This window comes from Hyaena hyaena, unplaced genomic scaffold (genome assembly GCF_003009895.1).
Source record: "Hyaena hyaena isolate Hyena2069 unplaced genomic scaffold, ASM300989v1 scaffold_151, whole genome shotgun sequence".
Classification (NCBI taxonomy): domain Eukaryota; kingdom Metazoa; phylum Chordata; class Mammalia; order Carnivora; family Hyaenidae; genus Hyaena; species Hyaena hyaena.
In genome coordinates, this window is record NW_024080783.1 from 1,693,075 (window position 1) to 1,720,603 (window position 27,529).

Sequence of the window (27,529 nt, forward strand, 5' to 3'; positions counted from 1 at the left end):
GCTCCCAGACACACAACCATGGAGGTGAGGTACATATGTGGGGGCATCACGCAGAGTCCCCCCTAAGTGCCACATGCTAGGCCAGGTCCTTCGGGAGCGAGTGCTGCACACGCTCGAGCAGCTCGTGTGCTCACAAAATAACCCTGCACAGCAGACAGTGCATCCACCTGACAGTTGGGAGAACTGAGGCCCAGAGGTCATGTGACCTGCCAGAGGCATCCCAGCTGGAGAGAGGCGGACCCTGGATGAAAACTGCATCCTCACCTGGACACTCCCTGCAGTGTACAGAATGGGTCCCTGCCCTCAGGGAAAAAGGCAAATGTGGGGGGGGGGGCAGAGCAAAGTGCTTATCTGTGTTACAAAAATCACAAAAGGGGCCACTGCTTCTAACTTGAACCAGTTAAGAGGGCTTCAGGGAGGTGGTGACCCTTGGTCCCCCTGGGACCAGAAGGCCAGGTAGTCAGCAGGCAGCCCCCAGCACAGGCTCTGGAGTCAGAGAGCCTCAAGTTCAAATCCTGTGCTGCCTCTGTCCAGTCACACGAGTTCCAGGCCAGTACGGGTCACCGCTTTGTCATTCCCTCTTCTATAAACAGGGGTCTGGGGAGGACCCACCTCTTAGGGCTGTAAAGCGAGGATGTGCAGGCAAAATACCAGCCTAGGACTATCGGGGGTCTGACATACACAGGAGCTCAATAAACGTGGCTGCAGCTATCAGGATTACCATTATTATCGTGAAAAGAACAGTACTGATCCAACAGCAAATCTCTCCGCCAGCTCGCTCTGCAAACCAGCTGTTCTCAATAAGGCCAGTCCTCATTCTCTAGGGGACCCCAGTCTCATGGCCAGCCAGGTCCTTGGGCCAATATGGCCTCTGGGGGATCCCCCCTTACTGGAAACGTGGGCGAGGCTGCGCTAGCTCCTGCCACATTCCCTCAGAAGCTGGGAAGTGATGGCAAAGCGTTTCACAAAGTTACCAGGACGATGAACCTGAGCAGCCCCCCTCCCCCAACTGTCTCAATAAAATAAATCTTGGCCCGCGGCTGGCAAGAGACCCTATATATTTACATGACGATCGTGCCTCATGATCACAGGGCTCGCGGTTCCGGCAGGCGGCGTATGGCAGGGACGCCGGTGGTCCTAGGAGACTCACTATTTTCCAGCGACTTTTATTGTCCATTATATCCTGGCGTTTACAGGGCTCTGCTCCGGGCCTGGCAGGAATATCGCACACGGTGGGGCCGGCGGGCCTTAATACTGCAGTGATGGTACCGGGTCTCATCCATCCCGCCCAAGTCTGTGTGTGACACCAAGACCCCAAGGAGCTGTGAGGGCTCTAGTGGGACAGGGCTGGGGATGTGTCCGAGGCACACGTATTACCCCCCCACACACACACACATACACCCCGAAGCCAGCTGCTTGGCTCCAGTCTGCGGCCCCGGGCCGGGGACACTCCTAACTCCGTGGCCTCGGGCACGCACAGGGGAGGGTGCAGAGGGGCGCTGGAGCCGCTGGCTGGCTCGGGAGGGCGGCTTGCTGCATTCTCAGGGATTCTGACAGACAGTTGCTATCACTTCGATTGCTTGAAATCAAACACGGGAGGAAGATTTACACCAAGGAATCTGGCAAACATTACAAGTCAGGGCTCTGGACAAGTGCCCCCTCCCAGGGAGCTGTTTGTTAAACACGTAGCAGCGGGCTTGGGGGGGGGGGGGGCAGTGGGCCACTGTGGGATACAGGAGCTTCAGAGTCACGCGTGAACCCTAACTTCCTCAACCACTTGCCGTGTGACCCCAGATAAGTAATTTCTCTTTTTGAGCCTCAGCTTTCTTATCAGTAAAATGGGGACATACCTAAATTCCCAGGGCTGCTGAGAGGCTTAGAGCACCTTATGGGAACCCCCCTGTGTGGTGCCTGATATGTATCAGGCACCTAATAAATAGTAACTTTTGTCACTTATTCATTCAGCACTTATGGAGCACCTACTCTGTACCAGACACTGAGAGAGGGGGGTACGTAAATGCCCCTGGGGGTGATAAATACTATGTTCTTCACGTTCAGACAGTTCTTGAATGTGTGCAGAGGGATTTATATCCATACCATACCGCATGGCAAGCTGGAGAGGCGGACAGAGCAGCATGTTTGAGAGGGGGGCTCCGGGTGGGCATGACTTGCCTGAGGCCCCTGTAAGGGGGTGGCAAGGTGGGGCTCAGCCTTGAATCCACTGCCTCCTGCTCCATCTCCACCATGGCACCTGTCTCTGAATTCCCAGGCTCAGCTGGGCCAGGCCCCTGATGATGCCAGGCTGACTTCAGAGTGACCACTCATAGAAGAGAGGAGGACTAGGGGGTGAGGTGGCACTGGCCCAGTGTCCTGGCTGCCCGTCTTGGCCCCACTGCCTCCCTGCTCCAGGCCCTCCCCTTCTGGGCCCCAGGATCTCGGTCAAAATGCTGAAAGGGCTGCACTCAGGCTGCTGTTGGCCCTGATGGGCCAGCAGCTGTCTGCAGGCTTCCCGGCTTGGCCAAGTGTCCTGGGCTGCCGCAGCCAGAGAGGATGCAGGCGTATCAATGCCTCCTATGCTGCGGCTGGGTCCCAGGTAAGCCACAGCCTAGTGGGTGGGAAGGAAGAGGGGATGAGATGGCGCAGGGCTCTGATCCAGCTATCCTGGGCTTGCTCTCTCCCCTGCTGGGCAGGGCTCATCTGCCCATTTCACAGGTGAGGAGAGTTAAGTTCAGAGGGGTGACCCCAGGCTGGCAGCATCCAGGGCTCGGGGCTGGGGTCCCCAGCAGAGATCAGGAAGCCACCAAGCCCCTCAGTTCTGATACCCTGGAGGCCTACAGATGTGATGCTCCTGGCTACCCTGGGCTCAGCCCAGAGGGACTGCAGAACATTTTGCTGAAGCAGGAGAGTGAGAAAAAAACACAGGCAACTCTAATGACTCAAATAACCTTTGCAACCAGGAGGTGGGCGGAAGTGGGTGGCATCATGGTGGGCTTCACCTCACTTCCTAGAAGGATGTACCACCAGCTTTTGCTCAGTCAGTGCTCACACGACCGTCAGCACAGACCTGAATTCGGGTGGTACCTCCTGGCCCACCTGTCCCCAGAGCAATCACGGGCTGGCAGGTGGGGGCCATCAACCTGCAAAGGACGGAAACTTCTCATTTCAGAGATGGGGAAACAGAGGCCCAAGAACGGGGGTGGGTGGGTTGGTTCAGGGATTCACAGTAGGGATCAAAGTCTTCAAACTCCTTTACCAAAATGTTAATTTTTCTATTTGGGGAGACAAGAAAGGAGAAATCTTCTGGAGCTTTAAAAGAAAAAAAAGAGGGGGAGAAAAAAAGAACTAGCAGCTGAATAGAATTGCAGCAAGGCCCCCAGCCAGCCCAAAGAGGTTTCCGAAATTCTGTGCAGTCTGAATTTTTGCGGGCTGAAGGGTCACGCGATTTCCTTTGCAAGAGGCAGAGTTGAAAAAGTCTGACTGAGGGTGAAGGGGGAGGAGGGAAATGTCCACGGGACCAGAAATCATGAGTTTCAGCCTGGCTGCCCCGGTGACTTGCTGAGTGACCACAGATGAATCCCTTGGCCTTTCCGGACCTCAGTTTACCCTTATTCGTTTACCATGCGTCAAGCCTTGTTCTAATGGACGTAAGTGACGTGAATCTATTCACCCCTCATAGGTACATTATTATCTCCATTTACAGAAGGGGGAAACTGAGGCATGAAAAGGTCAGGCACACTGTACTGGCGGAAGGGCTGGGATCTGGAGCAAGGTGTATGGTTCCAGAACTCACGCTCCCAACCCTGCTGATCTCCAGCAGGCATCCTGCTTCCAGGGGGCTTGTATCTGGGGCTTGGATGCCCGCAGGCCTGCTTCCAAAGACACGGGGCCATCCTCCTCAATCTCGGCTGCTGCTCTGAGCGGCTGTCTTTTCCGTGACCTCTGATCACGTCTGTTTGCTCAGCGGCCTTTCTAACCACAGCCTGGGGCTTCAGGAGGCTCCTGGGTCACTGCAGCCATCAACCCACCTCTTTGAGCCTCGCTGGGTGCCGGGAGTCCGAGCAGGAATGGACGGCCCTGCTCTGATGTCCATTTTGGAGTTTTACACTCAGGTCGGCCTCTGGGACCGCGGGAGGGAGACTGCCATTCAGGCATCCAAGAAAGAGGGGAAAAAAACGTCTGTTCATAGCCAGACAGAGCCCTCTCTGTGGAAAGGACGCTACCGGCTACCGACGTGACAGCAGCCCAGCTGTGCAAGAGATTCCCGAAAAGCCTGACCTGGGAACATCCACGTGGAAGGCTCAAAGGCTTCGGGTGGTCACCCAGCTTATAAAACATGCCTGGGATGCTCAACTGTGAAATTCCTGGGAGAATAAGGTTCTGACCCAAAACCTGCCTTCCAAAACAAAATTCTTCAGACGACAGACATTTTTTGGCCTCAGAAAACAGACTGCTGATCTGTTGTGCCCTGATCTCTAACGTGAGGAATACTCAGGCTAAGAAGATAAAGCCACCATATCATGTGATTCCACCCCAGGCCACACACCGTCCACTTGCTCGTTCCCACGGGGTGGGAATAACTGTCTCCGTTTTGCAAGTAAGGAGACTAAGTCTCGGAGAGATAGAAGTTTGCACAGCAGGGAGACAGTGGAGGTGGAGGTTTGAAATCCGTGCCAGCCTGGAGCTGGATGGACCCAGCAGAACCCGTATGCACCATCAGGAGGAGCCCTGGCAGACATGGAAGAAGACAGAATCCTGCACACATCCTTCCCTCCACAGGCCTGGGAATAAGTCTTGCGGAGGGACAGGTGGGGAAGGGCTGGCCCAACTGCAGTTAAAATAACCAGCGAGGCTGGGGCACCTGGGTGGCTCAGTCGGTTAAGTGTCCGACTTCGGCTCAGGTCATGATCTCAGAGCTCGTGGGTTTGAGCCCCGTGTCGGGCTCTGTGCTGACAGCTAGCCTGGAGCCTGCTTCAGATTCTGTGTCTTGCTCTCTCTCTGACCCTCCCCTGCTCATGCTGTCTCTCTCTCTCTCTCACAAATAAATAAAACATTAAAAAATTAAAAAAAAAAAAAATAACCAGCGATGCTGCCTGAGTCCTGCCTTTTCAAAGACACCGGTATCTATTAACTGAGGATGCTGTGCTGAGCACCTAGAAAGTCCCCCATGCCCCATTCATACCGTAGCAACTGTTAGCCAAATGGGTGCCATTGCCACGCCCCCATTCTATTCCCAGAAGCAGAGGAAACTCTGAATCCACTCATTTGAGAGTTCACGTCTCACCAGAGACCTTAGAAGGGCCCCAAGGAACCCACCCCCCAGCCCATATCCAACATCTTCAAGACAGGAAACCAAGGAACAGAGCAGAGAAGTGTCCAAGGACTTTCAATCATTTGTTCACTCAATTTTCAAACATGTACTAGGACCAGCCTCTGTCTTCAGCTCCCTGTTTAGAGATAGGTGTTTCACACCAACACCGACAACCCAGTGTGATCACTGCTACATATGCCCAGGTGTGCAAACACGGGGAAAGGTACGTGCAGTCCGTCTGTCCCGTCTCAGAACAGCAAGCATCTCTGAGCAGAGGACCAGGGGCAGGGGGTACAGCAGGTGCAAAGGCCTGAAGGCCAGGAAAGTCTAGCAGCAGTTGTGGGACAGAGGCCCAAATGACAGCAGCGGCCTCAGGTCCGCAGCAGAGAGGGAGGCTCAGCAGGAGTGATGAGGGCCAGCGAACATCTGGGCTCAGAGGGCTGCAAAGCCGGACTCCCCTTCCAGTGCTCTTCTGCACACTCCTCTGCCTCCCACAGCACCAAGCCCAGGTATAGTTTTACTCAGTGCAGCATGTGAGGAATCAAAGCCCCAGATGTGGTTTAGCAGCCCCCTTCCTCTGCCAATGCTACCCGCATGCACCGGACCTCCCCATGCCTGCCCTGGTCAGCTCAGGTAACTGTGTCTGTGCACAGGAGCAAGGAAATGGCTACAGAACTTACCTCTCAAGGGACTATGTTAGGACCATATCTCAAGAGTGCTGTGAAGTGTATTCCAGGCCCCAAGACATGCTCTCTTGTCTGGCTTGTTTTTACTGAGCACCTACTGTGTACCAGGCTCAGTGCTGGGTACTGGAAGAATGCAGGAAAGGGCGTTACAAACCTCTCAGTCGCACAGCCATCTCCTAATCGTTCAGGGCTAGAATCATTACTCTGATTTCAAGGTGGGGGAGACACAGAGCCCAGAGAGGCCCTGGGACTTGCTTGAGCAAGATGACTGGCTAGGAAGTGTCCAGGCTGGGATGCTAGACCTCAGAGACAGTGCCAAACTAGATAAGGGTCCCTGGAGGAAGAGAAGAGACTAGATCCCTCCTTCCTGCCACACAGGCCACCTTCTATCCACAGAGCAGGCCGAGGCTGCGCTGGCGGCACTGCCTGCAACGGCGGGGCCCTGGCCCGTCTTGGGGACCCTGTTTTAACTCAAACAGCAGCAGACACTCCGAAGTACGAACACCTGGCAGCGCCCTATGCAGGCAGGCCTTCCTCCTCCGCCCTCAAGTCTCTGTCCCAGGCTGAACCGTGTCCTCACAAAACTCGTGTCCACCTGGATCGTGGGAACAGGGCCTTACCTGAGAATATGGTCTTTGTGGATGTAGAGAGTGGAAGATGAGGTCACACAGGATTAGAGTGGCCCAAAACCAATGACCGGTGTCTTAATAAGAAGAATGACACACAGGAAGAAGGGCGTGTGATGACAGACGAACAGACTAGAGTGATGGGTCTACAAGCCAAGGGGCGCTAAGCATTGCTGGCAGCCACCAGCAGCCAGGAGAGAGATGTGAAACATACTCTTCCTCGGAATGTCCGGAAGGAACGAACTCCTGCCAACACCTTGATTTTGGACTTCTGGCCCCAGGACCGTGAGAGAGTAAACTGTGGTTGTTGTAAGCCCCCAGTTTGGGGTGACTTGTTATGGGGGCCCTGAGAAATGCACCCCCAAGCATGACCGCCGTTCACAGGCTGCCAGCTCCCCAGCCTCCCCAGGCACTGAAGACTTTGTGGAAGACTCCAGGCTCTACTTCTGTTTCTCAGGCTGCAGGGGAAGTAAATGTGGCTCCCAGGTCTGGGGATTTCACAGGCCTGTAACATTTCCCCTAAATTTTGAAGATGGACCTTGTAAGGTTGCCAATGTTTTTTCTGGCATCTATGGTAGCATCTATGGTAAAATTCCCATCTATTATCACTGTCCAGCACACAAGAGGACACCTGACATAAGAAAACTTTCTTTAAGTTTTTCTCATTTCACTATAGATGGGTGAAAATCTCACACAGCCCCGGGCCTGGCCTGGGTCTGGCATTGGGGAACCAGCAAACTCAAGCCAGTGTGCCCTGTGGAGTGATTATTTTTATTCACTCCTGGCTGAGGAGAAGTGAGGCTGGCCTCTCCCACTCTCCTCTATGTACAAAAAAGGTTTTCTCCCTCTTGGAAATTTGCCCAGGATACTCCAGTTAACCTGTGGGTCATTCCAGACAGGGTGATCTCCCACCCCAGGGAGGAGGCGTTGCAGGTCACTCAATGAGGGAGGGTCCCAAGGAAAAGAAAATACAAAGGAAAAAGCAGGGGGAAAAGAAAGAAGCACAGATTCTTCTTTTGAAAAGAAAACCAAATCGTGAAATTACTCAATGTACAGACATCACGGGCCGGATGACTCCAGCTCTCTTCAAAGACACCTCATAAACCCACACCCGGCCTCGGAGGGGGAGGCTAGATGCCAGGCACTCCAGAAGGAGCTTTTCGAAACATCTGGCCCCGGCGGCCTGATGACCCAATGGAAGCCAGTCACCCTGTGCTTCATGAACGTCGCACCCACGTGTGCCACGTGGTAACCCGTGAGGTGTGCCGGGAGAGCCGTCCAAGGGATAAAACTTTGCATGAGCGGTGAGGAATGCTTCTTTTCCAGTAACTAAAGAGCACTAGTTCCCTCGCAGAAGATACCCCAGAAGTGGAGAAATTTCTGCCTAGGCTGCTAGGATTAACGGCCATGCCGAGGTGGCCTTGCAGGGACAGTCTCCGGCACAGGGCGGCCAACCTCAGATGATAAGGTCTGATGCCGTTGCTTTCCGGGCCAGAGTCCATCTCTCCCCCACTCCCATTCTGTATGCCCCGGCCAGGGGCAGGGTGGGCCCCAGTTCTCAGGAAGCCAGGAAACACACTCTTTTCTGGGCGAAAGGCCCAGATTCCTTGAGCGGTCACAGGACACGCTTTTTCAGAGCTGATCCAAAGCCACAAGTGCAGACTGGAAGTTTCTTTGGGCAGCGTGAACCTGTGGGGACACAGACAGGCGCACCTGGAATTCTAGGCTGAGAGCCGGTCAGCAAGCGAGGCTCCAGCTGGCGCCGGACTGACCGGGGCTTTAAGGGCCTCAGTTTCCTTTCCATCCCATCGTCACGCACCAGGCATTTCTTGAGAAACTCACAAAGCCAAGGGCTGTCTGAGGCACAGGTCCTACCCATCCCCCCACCCCTGGAGGTGTCAAGTGGTCAAGTGGTAGATACAGACATTGCACAGCAGCAAGCGCTGTGACGGAAGCATAGCCGAGGAGGGGGTCAGGCCATGTAAATGAGGACATGTGGCTTCACATGGTCACGGGGACAACTAATTCAGACTGTGCAGCAAGCTGCTTAGCACGTAATCGGCACTCAGGCCAGGTCCTCCTGTCCTCCCACTGCACAGGTAGAGCAACCGAGGCCAGAAAGAGGCAGCCTGGGGTGGATGCACAGGGACCAAGTGGGTTTGGGGCCCTAACTGGCCCCACATTTCCTGGGGACCAAGGGGCAACCCCCTACCCTGCCCAACCCCAGCACACTTCCTGCTTCTTCAGCGAGTGAAAGCGCTGCCTCTGACATCATGCCCACAATAATGGGTTAAAGCCACCCCTTCTTCAGCCAGCAGGTGACTGTCCTTCCCGAATTTGAACCTGGGATCCGTCACTTACTTGCTGGGAAACCCTGGCTAAGTTTCATTCAACTCTCTGAGCCTTGCTTTCATGATCTGAAAATGGGGAGAAGACCTACATCAAAGGCTTGCCTGTTCAATGACATGGTGTAATTCAAGTGAACAGAGCGTGCACCCAGGAGGTGCATCTGCCCCATCTCTGCCCAACACTGAGGGGAGGGGGTGCTTAGAGGACGGAGGGGCCCCGGCACGGGAGCAGGAGTGCGGACCTGGTGTGGGCAGCCCGCATCCAGCTGTGGAGGAGCTTGGTGTCTGGAAGGAAAGGCCAGGCAGAAGGATCAGAGCTCTCCTGGGAGCGGAAGTTCACACACGTGGGCAGACCAGCCCTGAGGTTTCTCTGCTGGCTGTCTTGGCTACAATCCCCACCTCTCTGAATCTCAGTCTTCCCAGCTGAAATATGGGGTCTGGGGATGATAAAAATGAGACCCTTGATACATGAAGTCACCCAGCCAGTAAGTGACACATTTATCTCCTCACCCTTATCTGTCCACTCAACATAAAAACATTCAGACTAATCCCCAGCAGGTGCTAGGCCCTTTGGAGGGGGTGGGGGGATGAGCCGATTGTTTTCATGGCTTTGCCTGACTTCTCCAGATCAATCAACCAATCAATTAATAAATCAATCAATCAAGAGAGAATCAGAATTCAATCACAGTGACAACACAATTGGGTCCCTAGGAAGTCGGTTAGAACCAGGGTTCCTGCAAATCAATGAAATGGCCTGGAAATCGGGAAATGAACATGGTCAGGGACAGACAGCTTAAATGGGCCTGGCCCTTGGCTGGTGCGTTGGCATTAACTCTGACTTCTCTCATATCCCAGAATCAAAACAGCTTCTCTGACGGGAAGGAAAGAAATGACAAGCAGAAATCGGATTTAGGGAAAATAACACCTCCATGGCACCTCCCCCCCATTCCCAGAGCGGTGCTGCAAGCTTTACATATTTTATCATTTATTCTCACGTTGTCCCCAGCAAGTCCTAGGCGTTGGCCTTGCCTTTCACAAGAAAGCTGTGAGGGAGGCTGGGGTGCGGAGGTGAGGGGCCTCCCGCCAGACACCCAGCAGGAAGGGCTGGGGTGGCGGGCGGGGAGGTGGGGGGCGGGGGTAGAGCCAAAGGGATGGGATTGCAGCCGTGGGCAGCTGAGAGGCTCAGAGACAGTCCACACTGTTGTCCACACTGCTGCCTGTTCACCCCTTCCTGGTCTTAGCACCTACCCTCGCCCAACCATTTTCCAGACCCGCCACCACAAACACCACGTTAGCCTTTGAAGCAGCCAGATAAAGCCATCACTCCAGAGCGTAGCGTCGAAGGCCTCCTTACCTGTCTGACCCCGGTCCCAGGTGGCACCTGTCATCTGCCACATTGGCTCCAGAGAGCCTCTTCCAGTTTCCCACAACCACTGCTTCACAGGCCCAGTGCTCTGCCCAGCATGCCCCCTCCAACTACCCCATGCAGATCCTCCCAGGTTATCAGCACAGCAGCTCCCAGGGGAGACAGATCTGGGTTCAAATCCTTGCTGTGTGACCTTGGGTAAGTCACTTTACCTCTCTGAGTCTGGGGTTCCCTTATAAAACGGAGCTGTTTAAAGGTGAAGATAGCTGATGATAGCACATGTAAACCCCTGATGGGTGCTCTGATGACAAAGGAATATTAGCAATAAGAGGAGGGGCGCTTAGAAAAAGATAGCTGACAATTCTACATAAAGAATCACGCACCGTTAAGAGAACTGGCCTTGGCAGAGGGGGTGCTGGGCGCAGGGTGGGGAGGCTCCACCCCTGGCTAGGTGCAGGACTTTCCCCCCTGAACACACCCCAGGGACACACGGCCCCCAGCTCGCTCTGAGCTCACCGGGAGCCAAAGGATGCTTCAATATGCTGCAAGGTCATGACTGCTTTACAATACTGCTTTCCCTCTCGCTTCAAGGCTCACCCTTGGCTTTTGTGGGCCTTGGCCACACCCCAAAGCCAAGTATCAAGAGCCAACCAAGGAGACTCAAAAGGCACAGAGCTCATGGTCCCTCCCTTTACTGATGAGGACAGAGAGGCTGGGCCCACCCCGCCCCGTCCCCCTGGCTGCCCAACAGGACATCACTCCTGACATCCTGAAGCAGTTCAAGCCACGGCAGAACATTCTTTCTAACCTGCAGCCCCAACTGCTTTGCTCCCTGACACAAGGGTCTGCCGGCAGGATCCCAGATCTCCAACCGCAGGCCCCATCTCTTGTGCGGTCCGCTCTCCTCGGAGAGGCATCACGGCACATCCTGCCTGGGAATGCGGGCAGGAAGCGGGACTGGACCCGCCCGGCCGCCTCTTTCCTCCTGGGCCCTGGCTCTTAAGACCTAAGGAACCAGCCATTTGTGAGTTTGGTTTTTCTCTCTTTTTCTTTCCTTTCCCATCTAAGCAAAACTGCGTGGCCAACGCCCCCGCCTCTGTCCCCAAGGCAGTTCCAAAGGGCCCATCTCGTCCTTGCAGACGTGACGGCGGTAATTCCGCTAATGGGAAGAAAGACGGATGGTTTCTGGTGCCCCAAGTGCAGGAGGCAAGCCGAATCGGGCGCCCCCGGTGGGGGAAGGAAAGTGTTGCCAGAACACACCCTCCTTTGGGGCCTTATTAGATCTTGAAAGAGCTGCCGCACTCGCTAAAACCTGCTTTTGCCAGCAGAAGCCTCATTTTACAAATACACAACAACAAAAAAAACCCGTAAATGGGAAGAAAACCCTGCAGATTAGGCTCCCTGCTGCAGTGAGGCGGCGCGCCCGCTCACAGCTCAAGTCTTTAGCCTCATCTACTCTGGGTTTAAATAAATAGGTCTGATCGCAGGCTCTCCATTTCGTGAATATGGAATAAGGCAGTTTCCTTGCTGTCTGAGGACTGTTTGCTAATGGTGGAACGGGACAGCTCTGGAAGCATTTCCTTTTAAAAGGCCCGTCTGTCCCTGATGTCAGGAAACCCTGCTGCCCTGGTTGTGAGTCCGGGGAGGACCCGCGACACAGCCCCCTTCCCCAGTCCCATGCCTATCAGGCCCTCAGCGCCTGTTGTCATTTCTCTGGTCTCTTGCCCTGAGGGTCAGGGGCATCTCAAAAGCAATTTTGCTGCGGAAAGGGTGTCCATTTCCAAAAGTATGCGAGGGCCCACCCTCCTCCAATTCAGAATCAAGCCGCCGAATCGTTCTTCGGGCTGCAATTGGTCCAAGTGCAAAATGAGGGTGGAGGGTGACGCCGGCGTGACACAGCCGCGGTTGATAGAAGGCAGAGCAAGTGAAGTCAGGTTGCCCAGGGGTGTGTGACCTTGGCAAGCTGTGGAACCTCTCTGGGCCTGAGCCCCCTCATGCCTAACATGGGGCTAACCCTACCCACCTCACAGGCCTGGAGGAAAGAGTAACTGCAGTCACTTCTCAGGCCAATCTGAACGTTCTTCTCGACCACGCTCTCCCGTGGCACCCAGCACGGCCCTGACACACAGTAGGCGCTTGCTGGACATCTGCTGCTCTGAGTGGAACAGGTGGTTTTTGATGCTTAGAAAAACAAAAATATCTGTCCGCACTAGAACAGAGTAGTTTAGGATGTGTGCTCTGTGAGCCCAAGGCCTGGGCTCAAATCCTGACTTGGCCACAGATGTGCTGTGTGCCCTCGGGCAACCTACTCAGCTTCGCTCAGCCTCCCTTTCCTGGTCTGTAAAATGGAACTAAAGAGCCTGGGTCACAGGGTGTCCAAGAGGAGTCAGTGCAATGATACACGGCCAGCGCCTGCCCAGGTTGGCCCTGGTAACCAGCGGCCCTGAGAACGAGCAGTTGAAAAGTCCTGGGAGCGCCTGAGGGAAAATTCCCACATCCCAGCTGGGAAAACCACTTTCTCAAAGCAAGCCCCAGGATGCTATCCCAGCACCACGCCCCCCCCCCCCTGCCCCAGGAGAGCTGGGACCTAGAAAAGGCGGTATGTGAACTCTCAGGGGACTGCCCTTGGAGGGAAGGGAGAGACTGCGGGAGCATCACCCTAGGAGGGAGCCTCGTGGTGGGGAAGGGGGGCACCCCCACCCCTCCCACCCCCCCCCCCCCCCCGCCCCAGGAGAGCTGGGACCTAGAAAAGGCGGTATGTGAACTCTCAGGGGACTGCCCTTGGAGGGAAGGGAGAGACTGCGGGAGCATCACCCTAGGAGGGAGCCTCGTGGTGGGGAAGGGGGGCACCCCCACCCCTCCCACACCACAACTCCCGTTCATCTGTCTCCGACACTCAGACCACTAACACTGGACATGCTTGACTCATTTCTTGTTTATGACGGCTCTCCCCAACCAGAATGCCAGCCGGTTTTGTCTCTTTTGTTCATTATGCCCCTGAGAACAGTGCCTGGCTCTGTTGGATCGATGAATGACGAAACAAAGCAAGGAAGGGAAGAATTCCTCGGGGAGGACAGCCCTGGGCTGAGTGATTGCTAACGTGGTCCCAGGGTGCAGAGGAGTTCCTGAGCCTCACAGGTGCCACCAAGCTACAGTCCTCGCTCCACACCATGTTGCTTATTGTCAATACGGTAACAGCCACCAATTGCTGAATGGGTTATGTGCGTGCCTACCTCACTGGGCCAGGAAAACTCCCCCAGAGGCAGGACCTGAGATTTCCCCTCTGCTCTGCTTGGGAGAAACCTGAAGCCCCCAGTGGGAAGCAGCAAGCCAAGGGCAGTGGTGAGCAAAAGGTGGAGGCGTGGCGTGCAGCCAGGGTGTCCAGGTTAGCCCCCCACCTGCCTCCTCTGTATCTGCACCTAAGACGGGCCACAGGGCTGGCTGGTCTCGGAGGGGAAGAGCTGGAGCTAGAACCTCGGGATCCACTCCCTGCCAACAAGGGGGTTTGCTCAGAGGCAGGAGCTGACAAGCAGAGTGTCTGGCTCCTGTCCTGTCCCCACGCACATGCGACAGACAGTGGAGGCAGAAGACTCAGCCAGGCGGTGGCCCCAGGCACCCAGCCAAAGAGCACTGGCTTTGGGGGTCAGCCAGGCCTGGGTTCAAGTCTCAGATTCCAAACCATGTGGCTTATAGCTTTGGACTGGTGGCCTCAATTTCTGAACCTCAGTTATCCTCACCTGAAAAACGGGGCCAGCCCAAAGCTGTGGTGGGGATTAACTAAGGCAACACACATAAGGCATTGGGCCACACTGCTGGCACACAGTAGGTACTAAATAATAAGCACAGTTAACTTTCCCGAGCCTCCCTCATTCGTGTTTTCAAAAGCGGCCAGATGTCCACATCTTGCGGCTGCCAGGCCCCTCAAGTTTCAGGGCTAAGAACAGCGTGGGAAGCTGGTGGAATCTGAGTGCACCGCCCTCTCTGATCTCTGGGGCACCACCTGCTTGGCATTCTTCCCGAGTGAACGGGTCAAGATCTTGTCATTTGATGTCTGACCCTTGTCACTCAAGGATAAGTCGGGAGGGGAAAGGTTTGTCAATATAATAACATCTGGCAATAACATGAGGAATGAAATCTGGGAAGGGGGGCATTTCCAAGGAGGCTCATGTCCCTGTCTACTGTGTGGGCTTGGCACGAGAGGCCCAGGGTGAGGGGAGAGACCAGCTGGCCAATGACAGCATTCACATCGCAGGCCAGTGGTCTGCAGACAGCACCTGACAGGGGAGCTTCTCCCCCAGATGAGATCTGGCCCCAAGCCCGCGCAGGACCTGACACAGGGGCCACGCTCCTGGAATGTGTATCCTGGTGGAAGAAGGCCACAGCCCTCCCATTGGGGCCAGCTTCCCGTGCACATGACCAGTACAGTTTCATCCCACCCCGCCCTCGGGAGGGAGCCCCGTGCTTGGGGTTTCCTGCTCTGTGTCCACTGCCTTAAAGTCTTCACTTTATCTTTGAACTTGTGTTTTTTAAGTGAAGTCTGGTGGAACAATAGCGCACGTGCTGGGGACTGGGAGCCTGAGCTTACAAGTGCTCCGGCTCCTGACCCCTAACCCAGTAATCTCTGCTACCCGCCACCCTTGGCAGGGGCCTGGGTGCAGGCAGGGGTCAGGTGCGCCACAGGGTAACTGCGAGGGTCTGTCCTTGCCCTGTGAGTGTCCCCGTGCCCAAGGAAGCATGGCATTTAATAGCCAATAAAAGCCACTGTGACGGATGGAGAGAGATTGACAAGGAAAGAGATTTTTCCTGCCTTTTAAACAAGAGGACCTGCATTTTCACCTTGTGCTGGGCCTCAGAGATTATGTAGCGGGCCCTACCTTCCATTTATACAATCTTCTGACCCCTATCTCCTGGCCTGGAGGCCCTTGGGGACATCCCTAGGCCTTTGCAGAACTAAAAGACACCATGCAGTCTGCGACAATCTGGCCCCTCCCTCGCCCTGGCCCACAGACCTTTGTTTTTGAGCCCCTGTGGTCAGTCACTTACTGCTGTCTTGGGGGCCAGGCCCCGTTTCCAGGGTTGGGGATGTGACGATCAACAGGATGCTGAGCAGGGACAAAAACATGCAGGGCCGATGGTGGCACAGACAGGTGGAGGGAGGCTTGGCCAGTGGATCCTGGGGCGGGGGTGGGGGAGCACGGAAGGAATGGTCGGCACACACGCACTGCCTCCCAGGGTGGGGCATGGCAGGAGCCCCTCATCTGTAGGGTGGAGACATGGGGCTTCCCTCCCAGGGCTATCAGAGACCGAGGGGCTACTGTGAGTGCCCCCGCGTCACCCTGCAGGGACAGGGTAAGGCCCAGGATGGTCTGCGACAGCTCCCTCCTGGATGACCACAAAACCAACAGCGAAAAGCATGGTGTAACAGCCACTTCCAGGGTCCCCGCCTCGTGCCAGGGGTGTGGCCTGGTGGCTCTGCCGGTGCATAGTCGCCCCTGCTGGGTTAGATATCTGTTCCCGGGGTTTCTATTCCCGCCCGACATCTCACAGACGTCATCCTTCTTTCTGTGATTCAGAAAAGTCCAGTGAGTACCAGGTGGCAGTGGCAACTTTTCCGATATGACTGGTCATAGGCAGAGCAGAATACACAGTGACCATGAGCTCAGACTGCAGCCAGCCTGGGCTTGGTCCTGGGCCACTCCAGCTGTGGAGTCTGACCTGCCCTGGGCCTCAGTGTCCCGTGTCACGTGGGATCATCAAGAGCCTCATCCTCAGGGGGTTGCTCTGAGGATTAAATGAAATGACATCGGTGAAGGGTATGGCTCACAGCAAGTGCTCAATAAATGTCAGCCACAGCTATTGTCATGAAACCCCAAAACATCACATCAGAACCCTGAGCATCGCACGGCGCTTCCCAGGATCACGTGAATCTGCTCCCTCCTTTCTAGCATCTGCCCCGACTCTGCTCCAAGACTACACTCTCCCCCCATTGTCATGGCGCATCAGTCCATAAATATTTAAACAACATGTCATCAGATTATTATAACATATGATCTATAGCACCGATGTGCTGCAGTTCTGCGCATTTGGGCTTCGTTTTCAGAATATCGAGACATAAAATATTTATGTATTTAGCCAACCACGAGATCTCACATTCTGTCTCAAAATGCTGGGTGGTGGCAAGATGCGGAACTGAGACACAACGTGTGAAGGAGATGCCTTGTTCTCACGTCGGTTCCTGGGGCATCTGGATTGTTTCTGGTTCATTCCAGGGCCTGTGAATGGTGGCTGGCTGGGTTTGTCACAGCAAACGTGGGGCCAGAGCCGAAAGACCCCATCAAAATGCGGGGAGAGTTCAAACCACAAGGCACTGAGTCATTGTCATTCAACATCTCCATGGGTCTGTGCATAGTAGGTGCTCAGTAAACGACCACAGGGAAATGAATTCACCTGTAGCCCACACAACCACGCAGTGGGCTGACACCCAGAAGGGATTCAGTAATTTTTGCTTTTGCTTTTCATTCTGTCCCCAGTGCCCAGCACCAGGCCAGGCACAGAGTGGGACCCGGCAAATGTTGTTGATGAACAGCAATGGAAAGAATAAACGTGTGACCAGATAAATCACTTAATTAGCTAATAAATTAATGAGGGCTAATGACTCCCTGTCTGCTGGTCCGGATTACACAGTGTGAGACCTTCCTCCTGAGAAATAAAGGGTCTCCAGTAACCCGTAGTGGATAGGCAAAGGGGTTTTTTCTGGGTAATTAAATATCTCGATTGCTAACATTAGCACATCACAGTGACCATATGTCCTAGAATTTTCAGCACTGTGCAATTTCAAAGATGCCGCCCCGTAAGTCATTCAAGCATCCATGAACTTCCTACATACTAGCAACCAAACAGCGTCTTCCAAACTGCCTCTCCTGTCCCCAAACATCACTAACAGGCGTGTATAAACCGCTGTCCTTTTGAGAGTTTGGAAACTGCTCATCCTGTGTCTAACCTACAGATCGGTGATATCTGGAGGCCTGGGATGCCACAAAAGCATGTGCAAACAAAAGTTGTTAGCTTGGAGTACAACTATTTTCTTTGCATAGTTCCCAGATGCTGTGCAGTCACCATCGAGAGTGGGCAGCCCTCACCCTTGTTCCCAGCCTCTGCACAGACAAAAATCCAGTCCTGTTTCCTCTTGGGTTAGCTGAGGAGACTGGCATTTAAAACAAACACAAAAGGCCACTAAAAGTCCTGGGGGAGATGAGCGAAGGAAATGCATGCACACTGAGTCAGGCACGCCAAGTCTGCACTTGAGATCCTGGTGTAACTAAACCCGGCTGGACTCGGGGGACCTGCCAAACGTATGGGTGGGCTCCCTCTTCCCAGCTCCCTGTCTGTCTGCCATGTGGTCCCCAGAGGTCCCGCCATCTGGACACCCACCCTGGTGGCCCGCCAAGGCCACACCAGATAGGAAATCACTTCCTCTTTCCCCCATTTTCTGGGCTGGGTGGACTCTGGAGGGCTCTGCTCATTTGCTGCACAGCAGTGGCTATGCCCAGAGGTGGCTTGGGAGGCTTAAACACTTCCCCTGCCCTAAGCAACCCCCAAAAGATATGTCCTCTGAAAATAAAAATGTATGCTTGATAAAATAATGTAGCTTTTTAAGCCACGCACTCACTCAAGCCAACCCAAAGTCGCTCCTATACAGCCATCAAGAATGACCTCTGCAGGAAAAGGAGTAAAGAAAAAGATACCAGTAACTCGGAGAGGTACAGGCCCTTCTAGAAGTATAGTTTTCTCCCGTGGAATGATTTGAGCCTTGCTCTAAGAAACCTTCTCTGAACAAAGAGGGGTCAGTTGGACACAACTCAGCCCTTCCCTGTCCGCTGGGAGAAGCAAAGTTTGCTAACAGATTCGGTAACTCCACGTAGACATTCTTCAAGGATCCTGCCGCTTGCCCACTTGAAACTTTCCATTCATTCGGTAACTATCAGCTGAGCACCTACTATGTGCCAGACACAGTGCTGGGCGCAGGGGATACAATGGTGATCCGCAGGCCAAGTCTCACCCTCACGGAGCTTACGTTCTAGTCTGGAAATCAGGAAGGGGTAGGGGTCCTGAAGAGAAGTGAGACCAGGTCGGGGAGAGAGGAGTAAAGGAGTGAGGGACTCATTTCAACAGGATGGGATTACAGGGTCACTCTGGAGAAGTGACTTCTGTGGCTAGGAGCAAGTCAGGGGAATACTGGTAGGTGGCAGGGGGGGTCAGGAAGAGGGGACAGAGGGCAGCATCTGCTGGCCTGTCTGAGGAAAGCTTTCAGGGGGCCACACGGCTCAAGTGGAGCCAGCAAGAAAAGACTGCTGAGCTGTGAGGCCGCAGAGGGAGTGGAGCCCCATGGCCCTTCCAGTAAAGACCAAATCCCCCCCAGGTCCCCGCAGGCCTCGGCAGCCTCTTCCCCCACCATTTGCTCCTTGGTATGTGCTGTTCCTCCCAGCTGCCGAGGAGGCCCTCTCCCAGCCCTGGGCCCGGCCACCAACTCACAGCCCACATGACAGGCACTTTCAGATGGCAGCCTCTACCCTCCGACTCACAGACCAGACCCCGGTGCGGCCAGCTTCCATCTGGTCCTCACGCTGACTGTAACTCACTAAGCACAGGGGTCCTGGAGTCTCAGCCTCTGTTTCTCCGTCCACACAACGGGCATCAGGACATCTACATCGGAGAACTGCTGGGTGGACCCAGTGAGTTAATCCCCTATGGAAGGGGTCAAGAGCTGGGGAAGTGGCAAAGGTCTCCGCCTTCACACTGCTGGGGGTCTGCCCACAGCCCAGGACCCCGTCCCGCAGCCCCATCCCCCCTCACCCTGCAGCCCACCTACCCTTCATCCCAGCCCTCTCAGACTTCCAGGCAAACCTCGAGTCTCCCTCACGGCTGTCTCAGACATCCTCCCTCCTGGAAAGCCTTCCTGCTTCCCCAGAGAATGAGACCCAGAAAGATGCTACCGCAGATGTTCACGGGCACCCAGAGGGGCTGGTGACGCAACCACTGTCCTTACCAGGTGGTTAGAGGCTGTGGGGTGGGGCCCTGACAGCGTCTCTGGGCCAGCTCCCAGAGTAATGCCTGGCCCAGAACGGTGGGATGTTTTCTCGAATGAACGAGCGAAAGGACAGCCGCATACCAGCGGGTGCAGGTGGGTCTGCTTAACCAGGGTCCGCTCCTCCCGCACAACTGTGAACGGGTCTGTGTTTCTACATCAGACTCTTCGCCCACAGCTCAGGCGCAAGCACCATGACCAGAGCCTTGGCCTGAGAAGTGGGACAGCGTCCGTGACCTTGAAAGCTGGCCACAGTCTCTCCGGGCCTCAGTCTCCCCATCTGTAAAATGAGAGACTTTCATGCTTTTATTTTTAAGCATCGGAACCTTGTAAAATTTTTTTCCACGTAACATAAAATGAACCATTCTGAGGTGACCAATTCACTTTTAGCACACTCACGGTGTTACGCAACCACCACCTCTCTCTGGTTCGGAAACACTGTCATCACCCAAAAAGAAACCCTGTACCCATTAAGCAGTTGTTCCCCATGCTCCCCTCCCTCAGCCCCTGGTAACCAGCAATCTGTTTTCTGTGCCCACATGGACTTGTAGATTATGGATGTTTCGTATGAGAACCTTTTTTTAAAATTACTCCTGTGTGAACCTTCCTCATGTAAAACAGGTAACAGGGTTAGAGCTGTGGGAAGACAGGGGCAGGTCTGCCCTGCGCCCCCCACCCCAACTCGACCTCTCCAGCTAGAGTCCCTCTACCTCAGTGACCCTTCAGGGAAGGCTCTGTTCCCAGACCCTTTTCTTTTCACAAATCTGGTTCTAACGTTGGATTTCTTTCTTTTTTGTTTAAAAAAATTTTTTTGGAAGTTTATTCATTTTTGAAAGATAGAGAGACAGAACCTGAGCAGGGGAGGGGAAGGGAGAGGGAGAGGGAAAGGGAAAGGGAGAGGGAGAGAGAGAGAGGGAGGGAGACACAGAATAGCTCCAGGCTCTGAGCTCTCAGCACAGAGCCCGAAGCAGGGCTCGAACTGAAGTTGGATGCTTGACCAACTGAGCCACCCAGGTGTCCCTCTTTTTTTTTTTTTTTTTAATGTTTATTTATTTGGGGTGGGGGGAGGGACAGAGAGAGAGAGATGGAGACACACAATCCCAAGCAGGCTCAGCACTGTCAGCGCAGAGCCCCATGCAGGGCTTGAAATCACAAACCACGAGATGGTGACCTGAACTGAAATCAAGAGTGGGACGCTTAACCAACTGAGCCACCTAGGTGCCCTAAAGTTGGATTTCTAAGGCAAATCACCCCCCACCCTCCTCCCTGCCAAACGGTGTCCAAGAATCAAGGGCCTCAAGCCTGGTGCTACTGGCCCATTTTCCTGATGAGGCAGTAGAGGAGCTACATTCAAAGGTGGCTCTGCTGATGCTCTCCCCTCACCACATGCACCATGGCAGGGTCTCAGGTGTGAAGAGTGCTTGTTGCCCACAGAAGCTGCCTCAGGAGAGGCGGCCACTTCCGCGGGACAAGGATGCCACCCGTTCCCCCCACCCACCCCCGCCCAGGGACAACAAGCCAGCCCGACAGAACCCCAAACGGCTTAGGAGGGAGCGCCAAACACGCACGGCCTCCCCCCTGCCCCCAGCCCGGGGCCTCGCTGTGTGGATCCTCCATGAGGGCTCTGCATGCCCCCGGGCCCAGGTCTGTGACAGCCGCTTCTGTCAGCACAGACCTCTGATGGGGCCGACGCTGTGTAAATAATTAACAAAACATCTGCCTTGCTTAATAACACACTGTGGCTGACACAGCGCTCGGGGCCTCCCGAGACCCTCCAACTCCAAGAAGACACGTCAGAACCTTATACGGCTCCCTTTCCGAGCCGCGTGGGGGGCGGGTGGAGGGGAGCACAAAACACTGACTTCTAGACGGTTCCCTGAGCAGCCCAGAGCACCCTGACTCAAAGCCCGCCTCGGTCCAAACTGCCGCGTCTCTTCCTGGTCTATTTTGAGGGTCATGGTCACGGGGAAGTGCTTCAGCGGCACCTGAAGAGGCCCCGACGTTGCTTTCAGCCTCATTCAGGGCCCCAGTAGGCAGGGACACTGAAAATGCTCGTGAAGGAGAAACGACCTTCCTGGTCCCGTGAGCCTAGGCGGGTCCTTAACAATTAGCTTTTTCACCTCCCATAAAATCTCGGGGGAGCGCTTCCGGGGTGCTACCCATGTGTTGAGGGTTTTACATCCACTATTTCCTGTAGTCCTTCCCTCAAACGTTATGAGGTCCTAATATTGTCTGTTTTCCAGTTGGGGAACCTGAGGCTCCGAAGGACTTGCTCTGGGACTCCCACTTCACTCCGTGTGGTGCCAAAGGTCAAGTTCTTAAATGTGATTGTGGGTTAGTGCCTTCCCCTCCTTGGGCCTCAGTCTCCATTCTGTACAATGGGCATGTGGTTCTTTTCTGGATTGCTCTGGACTGACCAGAGCTAAAGGTCATTTGCAAGGTAACAGATGCCCCTTTGCAGGTCTCTTTCTGACAATTCCCAGTTTCAAAGACTTTGGGGACAACAAGGGACAAGGCAGGGGAGGCCATGGGGAGAGGGGTGATGGACAGCTTCCAAGTCTGCCACCCCCCTGCAGTGAGAACGGGTCTGAGGGACTAGCCCCATGTCCTCAACTACAACCTGGGGGATCTGGGGAGGAGGCCTCCTCCAAGGCGCCAGCTCCGTTTGCCAAGGTCAAGGGCTGCCCCTCCCCCAGCCTAATTTTGAAGTGTGGGGCTCCAACAACTCAAGGAAATGTAGCACCGCAGGCTCTCAATGGCAGCTTCCCTCCCCCTCCCCCTGCAAAAATTCCTTCACACTCTATGGAATTCCTACATAAAGCCCCTTTTTCTTTTCTATGAGGTCACCATCACACAGATGTCTAAGAGAAAGAAAGAATGGCTCCATGCGGATCAAGGCCGTTGGAACTGAATGCATTTCAGATCCTGGCTGCGCCACCTTTCAATTCGGCTGGCCCCTCGCTCGTCCAGCCCCCAGAATCCAGCCAAAGCAACCGGTGGGGTTTGGGGTGCGGCGATCCTGCTGGTGGATGCCAAGAGGCCCAGCCAGAAGACCGGGCCTTTGCCACCAGACCACCCGAGCAGTCGTCTATGGAAAAATCCAGAATTGGAGACAACACAGCAGAGGCTGTGTATGTGGGTCTGTTTCCACACAAGCAAGTCTGTTAGAGGGACAGATGTCAAACTGCTAGATCACACTCCACGTTCAAGTTCCCAAACTGAACGTCACAGGAAATTACACCACCAACTGATTTGCCCCAATGTCCGCTCCTGTCTGGAAGCTGAGTCTGAGAAGGCTGCTGGTTTAACACAGTTTGGGCCAAAGGAAGAGACTGTGAGTGTGTCACCCAGCTCAGACAAGAATGCGTGAAGCCACTGACCTGATTTTTTCTTTTTAAAATAAAATATTGTCAGGGCACCTGGCTGGCTCAGTCGATAGAGCATTTGACTCTTGATCTCAGGGTCATGATTTCAAGCCCCACAATGGGTATACAGCTTACTTTTAAAAATAAAAGGCTAAAAAATCCCCATAAAACATAAAACCTTTTCTCCGAAGGCCATCTTGTCACTACCCAAGAGTCAGACATTAAAAGATGGCCAAATACCAAAAAGCCACTGAGGATCTTTGGCCAATCCTGGTCATCATCTGCCACCCACTCATTTTGAAGCGATTTCACAGACCCCCAGAAGGTGCTCAGACCACCCCAGATGACCCCCCACACAAACACACTCCAGGAGTAGCCTTGCTCCCCAAAGCTCCACATTCTGGCAACCGTCCGAGGTGATGGCCAAAAGAAAAGTCCGTGGTACGTGCACACCACTTCCGAAGAATGACATCAGCAAAAATAAATAAATAAATAAATAAATAAATAAATAAATAAATGTAGAAACAAGGACTATTTTTACCTCCCCAAATCACAGGCCAGACGGGAGAGAAATCCATCAATGCCAGAAATGTGGCTGAGCCTTCACACAAGATCTATTATTTCACACCTTAAATTAACGCATCTCAAAGCAATTTGCAAATGTTCATCAATTTGCAGAACACACTCAGAAGGGAGAGAAATACCTCTTGCTTCCAACATCAAAGGACACTTTCAGGGGCACCACGCACCCCAAGCCACACAGGTCCTGACACACAACACTCCTTTCAAGCAAAGCATAGTATAAACCATCATAAAAAGGAAAATGAACAAGGAAGAGAGATAGGCACAGGGCTAAAATGGCAAGTGACAAGCAGCCTACATGGAAATGATCCTGTCGTCAGGTGTTCAGATTTGGGAGTCGGGGCCCTGGAGGTACCGCGCCATCACTGGGGGTCGAACACTGGGCTCTGCCTGCAGGCAGTGTCCCAGCTTGCTCCCTCCCCTACACGGGCCTAGAGATGCCAACCCAGATTTAATCTCAGATGACTCACCAGGGTCCTCCACTCTCCACCCTCTAACTCCCTTGCTTGCTCTCACCCACGAAGAGGAAGGGAATATTCTTTTCTTTTCGACAATTGTTTTGACACTTCCCTTCTGAAACCAATCTTTGGCACTTCATGAGCAAAGAAAAAAATGTGAACTGTAGACCTTTCTATCTGACAGTCCTGGCCCTGGGCGTGGGTCATCTACAGCAGAGCGGCGAGAGTGGACAAGGGAGGAGGGCAGCACCTTCAGGAAGCGCTGTCCCGGAAGGCTGGAGCCGGCTGAGGAACCCAGCCCTGAAGGAACCTGGAAGACTGTGACCAGTACTTTCCAGGTCCAGTGGGAAGACCGCTGGCTCTGCTCAGACAAGCCTGAGTTCAACTCCAAGGTCAACCGCATGGCAGCCCACAATCCTCGGCACACTATTTAATCTCTCTGTGTCCCCAGTTTCCTCATCTGTAAAATGGGCATCAAGATAGTTCCCATCTAAGGGTGTCTGGGTGGCTCAGTCAACTGAGCGTCCAACTCTTGATTTTGGCTTAGGTCATGATCCCAGGGTCGTGGGATCGAGCCCTGTGTTTTCAGGCTCCGTGCTGAGCGTGGAGCCTGCTTAAATTCTCTCCCTCTCTCCCTCTGACCCTACCCTGCACACACGCATGTTCTCTTGCTCTCAAAATTAAAAAAAAAAAAATGTTTTAAATATTCAGATAGTTCCTATCTCATAGTGTTGCTGAGAGGATTGAGTGAAATAAGCCTAAAGCTTTCAGTACTGTGCCTGGCACACAGAAGACCCTCAACGAATGATGGCCATTAGCTGTACATAGCGCTACTTCCAGAAAATTATCGTTTCATCTCTGAGCCCTGAGGCTCGATAATAACCCCCTACATCATGGTGAAGATTAAGTGAATAGATGTGTGTAGAAACACCAAGCACCCAGTCCGTGCACCTTCAGAGGACAGGCCTGAAATCAGGCGAGTGACAGGATTCTGCCTCCGGCTCCTTTCCGCAGACCCAGGACACAGGCTGGACCTCTCTGGCACAACTGTGATCAGGGCACAGCAGGGGCTCCATGAGCAGGGCTTCCTTTCCCCCTTCCCTGCCCCCACCTCGCCCAGAGCCACTGGCAGTGCCACCCAGCAAACTCAGGAGCTTCGATTCTTTAAACCCTCTTGAAACCCCAAGTGTCCAGACCAACCTGGGCCACAGCTTCAGCCTGAGACTTTGTTTTGCGAAGACAGAAACTACTTTTTAGTCATTTCCGAAGCAGACTGGGACGGCAGTGGTTGACAAACCACAGGGACCATTTTAAATCCTGGGCCTTTTCTTCTGGGAAGTTAGGCAAGAACCTTCCCAAATGTTTGCCCGTGGGGCTCTCTGCCAGGGAGTGACTCATCTGCAGCTCCCCACAGGCATATTTTATTTGGGGGTGGGGGTGGGGGGTGGAGGGAGGGCCTGGCCTTGAGGGGAGAAGGAGAGGCAGCCTTTCCAGCAAACCCAGAAGGTGTTTTCTTCGTTGTTGTTTTTTTTTTTAAGGACAAAAAAGAAAAAGAATGTGGGTCTTTTTTGTTTCCTTCCAGGTTTTGTTTGCTAAAAGAGACGTCCAAAGTTCACCCTGGGAGCCGCTGCTTTGGGAACAGCCGGCTCTACGTCCTTTTCAATGAAATTCTTCTTCCATTAACACCACGATTTTTAAATGTGTGTCCCAAGATCTGCCTGCGCACGACATTTCCTCCCAGAAAGGCAAGCTGAGTTTTGAAAATTCAGGGGAACTAGGGAGCTCCGCAGTTTCTAAAGGTGGCCTTAAAGCAACCGAGACCTTCAACTGCAGAGATTTTCAACATGTCTAAGGTCCCCCCCAAAACCGCCCCTCAAAGCTGCAGGACAGACCTTGGAAACCAGCGTCGCAAGCCTGCTGTGCGGTTTGTGACGGTCTTGGGGGCTCATGCCTGGAGCCCAGGCTCAACAAATGAATAAATCGGATGAATATTTATCTAGTTAGCAGAGTAGGCAGGGACACAGAGACCCTCAGATACACAGACAAGTATCCTGGGACCCCGGTCCCCCCAGGGTCAGGCCAGAGATCTGCCAGGGCCAGAGACCGGCAAGAACAAAGCCAGGAGACCCAGAAAGGGTATTTAGGAAGAACTGAACACAAGTCCTCCAGCACCAGGCCAAGTAGCCCCACAGCACCGGCCCAGCCTGGGCACGGGAGCCCCATGCAGGGTCCCGTCAGTGGGCCCCACCAAGGCCAGGCTCTGAGGTCTCCTCTTCTGCCAGGCCCAGCCTTGGCTCCCGTCTGACCTCTGGCCCTCATTCACCACTCAAGGCCCAGCACCCACCAGGTGCCCACCCCTGGCCTACGTCTCTCCGTGGGCTCCCTGGCATCGCGGCCAGGGGCTGACGCATCATACAACATGCCTGGTGGGTGCAAAGGGGGGGCCCTCGGCCTCCATGACAAACACACTCACACATTCCCGGACACAAAATACACATTCACATGCACGTCTGTACACGTCAGTCCTCAAAGGCTCACAAATGCACACAGAAATCACTTGTGAACACACACACACGTGCGCGCACGTACTCCCAGAACCCACACAACTCCTTCACAAATCTGGGATCCCACGAGAAGCGCACTCCTTGGCAAACAGTAAACAATAACTGTTCTAAAAGGGAGCCATGCGCGTGTCCCCCACACTCAGTCACAGCAAACCACACCGCCCAGACCCTCCGACGTGCACGCGCACACTCGGGTGCACACCCCGAGGGACAGACCGACACACGCCGCCCACGCACGCTCGGACGCACGCCCGCGGACGACACTCCGACTCGCGCGTACACTCGCGACCCGACCTCCCGCGTACACCGCCGCCCGCCGTCCCCCGCCGAGCCGCGGCCGCGCGCGCGGGCACGCGCACCCCCCGGCCCGGTCGCGGGTGACGGCCCCGTCGCCCGGCCCCCGCCCCTTCCCCGGCCCGCGCCGGCCCGGTCCGGCCGGGCCCCGGCCCCAGGCCACTCACCAGCGCGCGGGCGGCTCGGCTGCGGGCGGGAGGAGCGGCGCGCGGCCCGGCGGGCGGCCGGCCGGAGCGGAGGGTCCCACACGAGTCGGCGGCGCCGCGGCCGCACGCCCGTCCGCTCGGTTCCGCCGCCGCCTGCGCGGGCCGGCGCGCGCTCCCGCCCCTCCCCACGGCGGGGCCGCGCCGCCCCCTGCGCTCGTGCGCGCTGCCGCCACGCTGGCCCGGGGGGCGCCTCGCGGCTACCGCGAGGCGCCGGGACCGCTCCGCGCCCCGGAGCCTTTTGGACCGCTAGTGATCCGCTCTGCTGAGCCGCACCCCGCGCCCTATTTCAAAGATGGGGAAACTGAGGCCCAAACTCTCACAGGGAGTCAGGCCCGGCCGACTCCCCTCCACCCCGTCTCGGGTTCTAGACATTTAGGATTAGGGTCCGCAATCAGCGAACTCGTGGACCCCCTCTCACCCATCGTTGTGTACCCGTCACCTAACACTGCTCTCCCTTCACGGTCCTGGGCATACTGGCCAGTCAACTAGGGCTTATTGTGCGCCTACTGAATGTGGGCACTGAGGAAGGCTCCAAGGGTATCTTGATGTGGTGAAGGTGCTGCTCCCTGCCCTCAAAGTGCCAGCGTCTCCTCATCTGGAGCTCCCCACTTCCTGTGGACCCCAAGACTAGTAAGAGTCAA

General features: G+C 54.8%; 1 protein-coding gene across 3 annotated transcripts in view; it reads right to left on the reverse strand.

Annotated features, from left to right (window-relative positions):
* NEK6 (NIMA related kinase 6) overlaps window positions 1–26,990 on the reverse strand; it is an 86,385-nt gene extending 59,395 nt beyond the window's left edge. The window contains exon 1 of one of the 3 annotated variants that reach the window (XM_039239068.1): window positions 26,850–26,990. The gene's annotated coding sequence lies outside the window, so the exon portion shown is untranslated. Of the gene's footprint in view, window positions 1–19,203; window positions 19,239–23,664; window positions 23,687–26,849 lie in introns of those variants that run through there. The other 2 variants (XM_039239065.1, XM_039239066.1) reach the window with 2 other exon arrangements.
* Window positions 26,991–27,529: the final 539 nt, after the last annotated feature.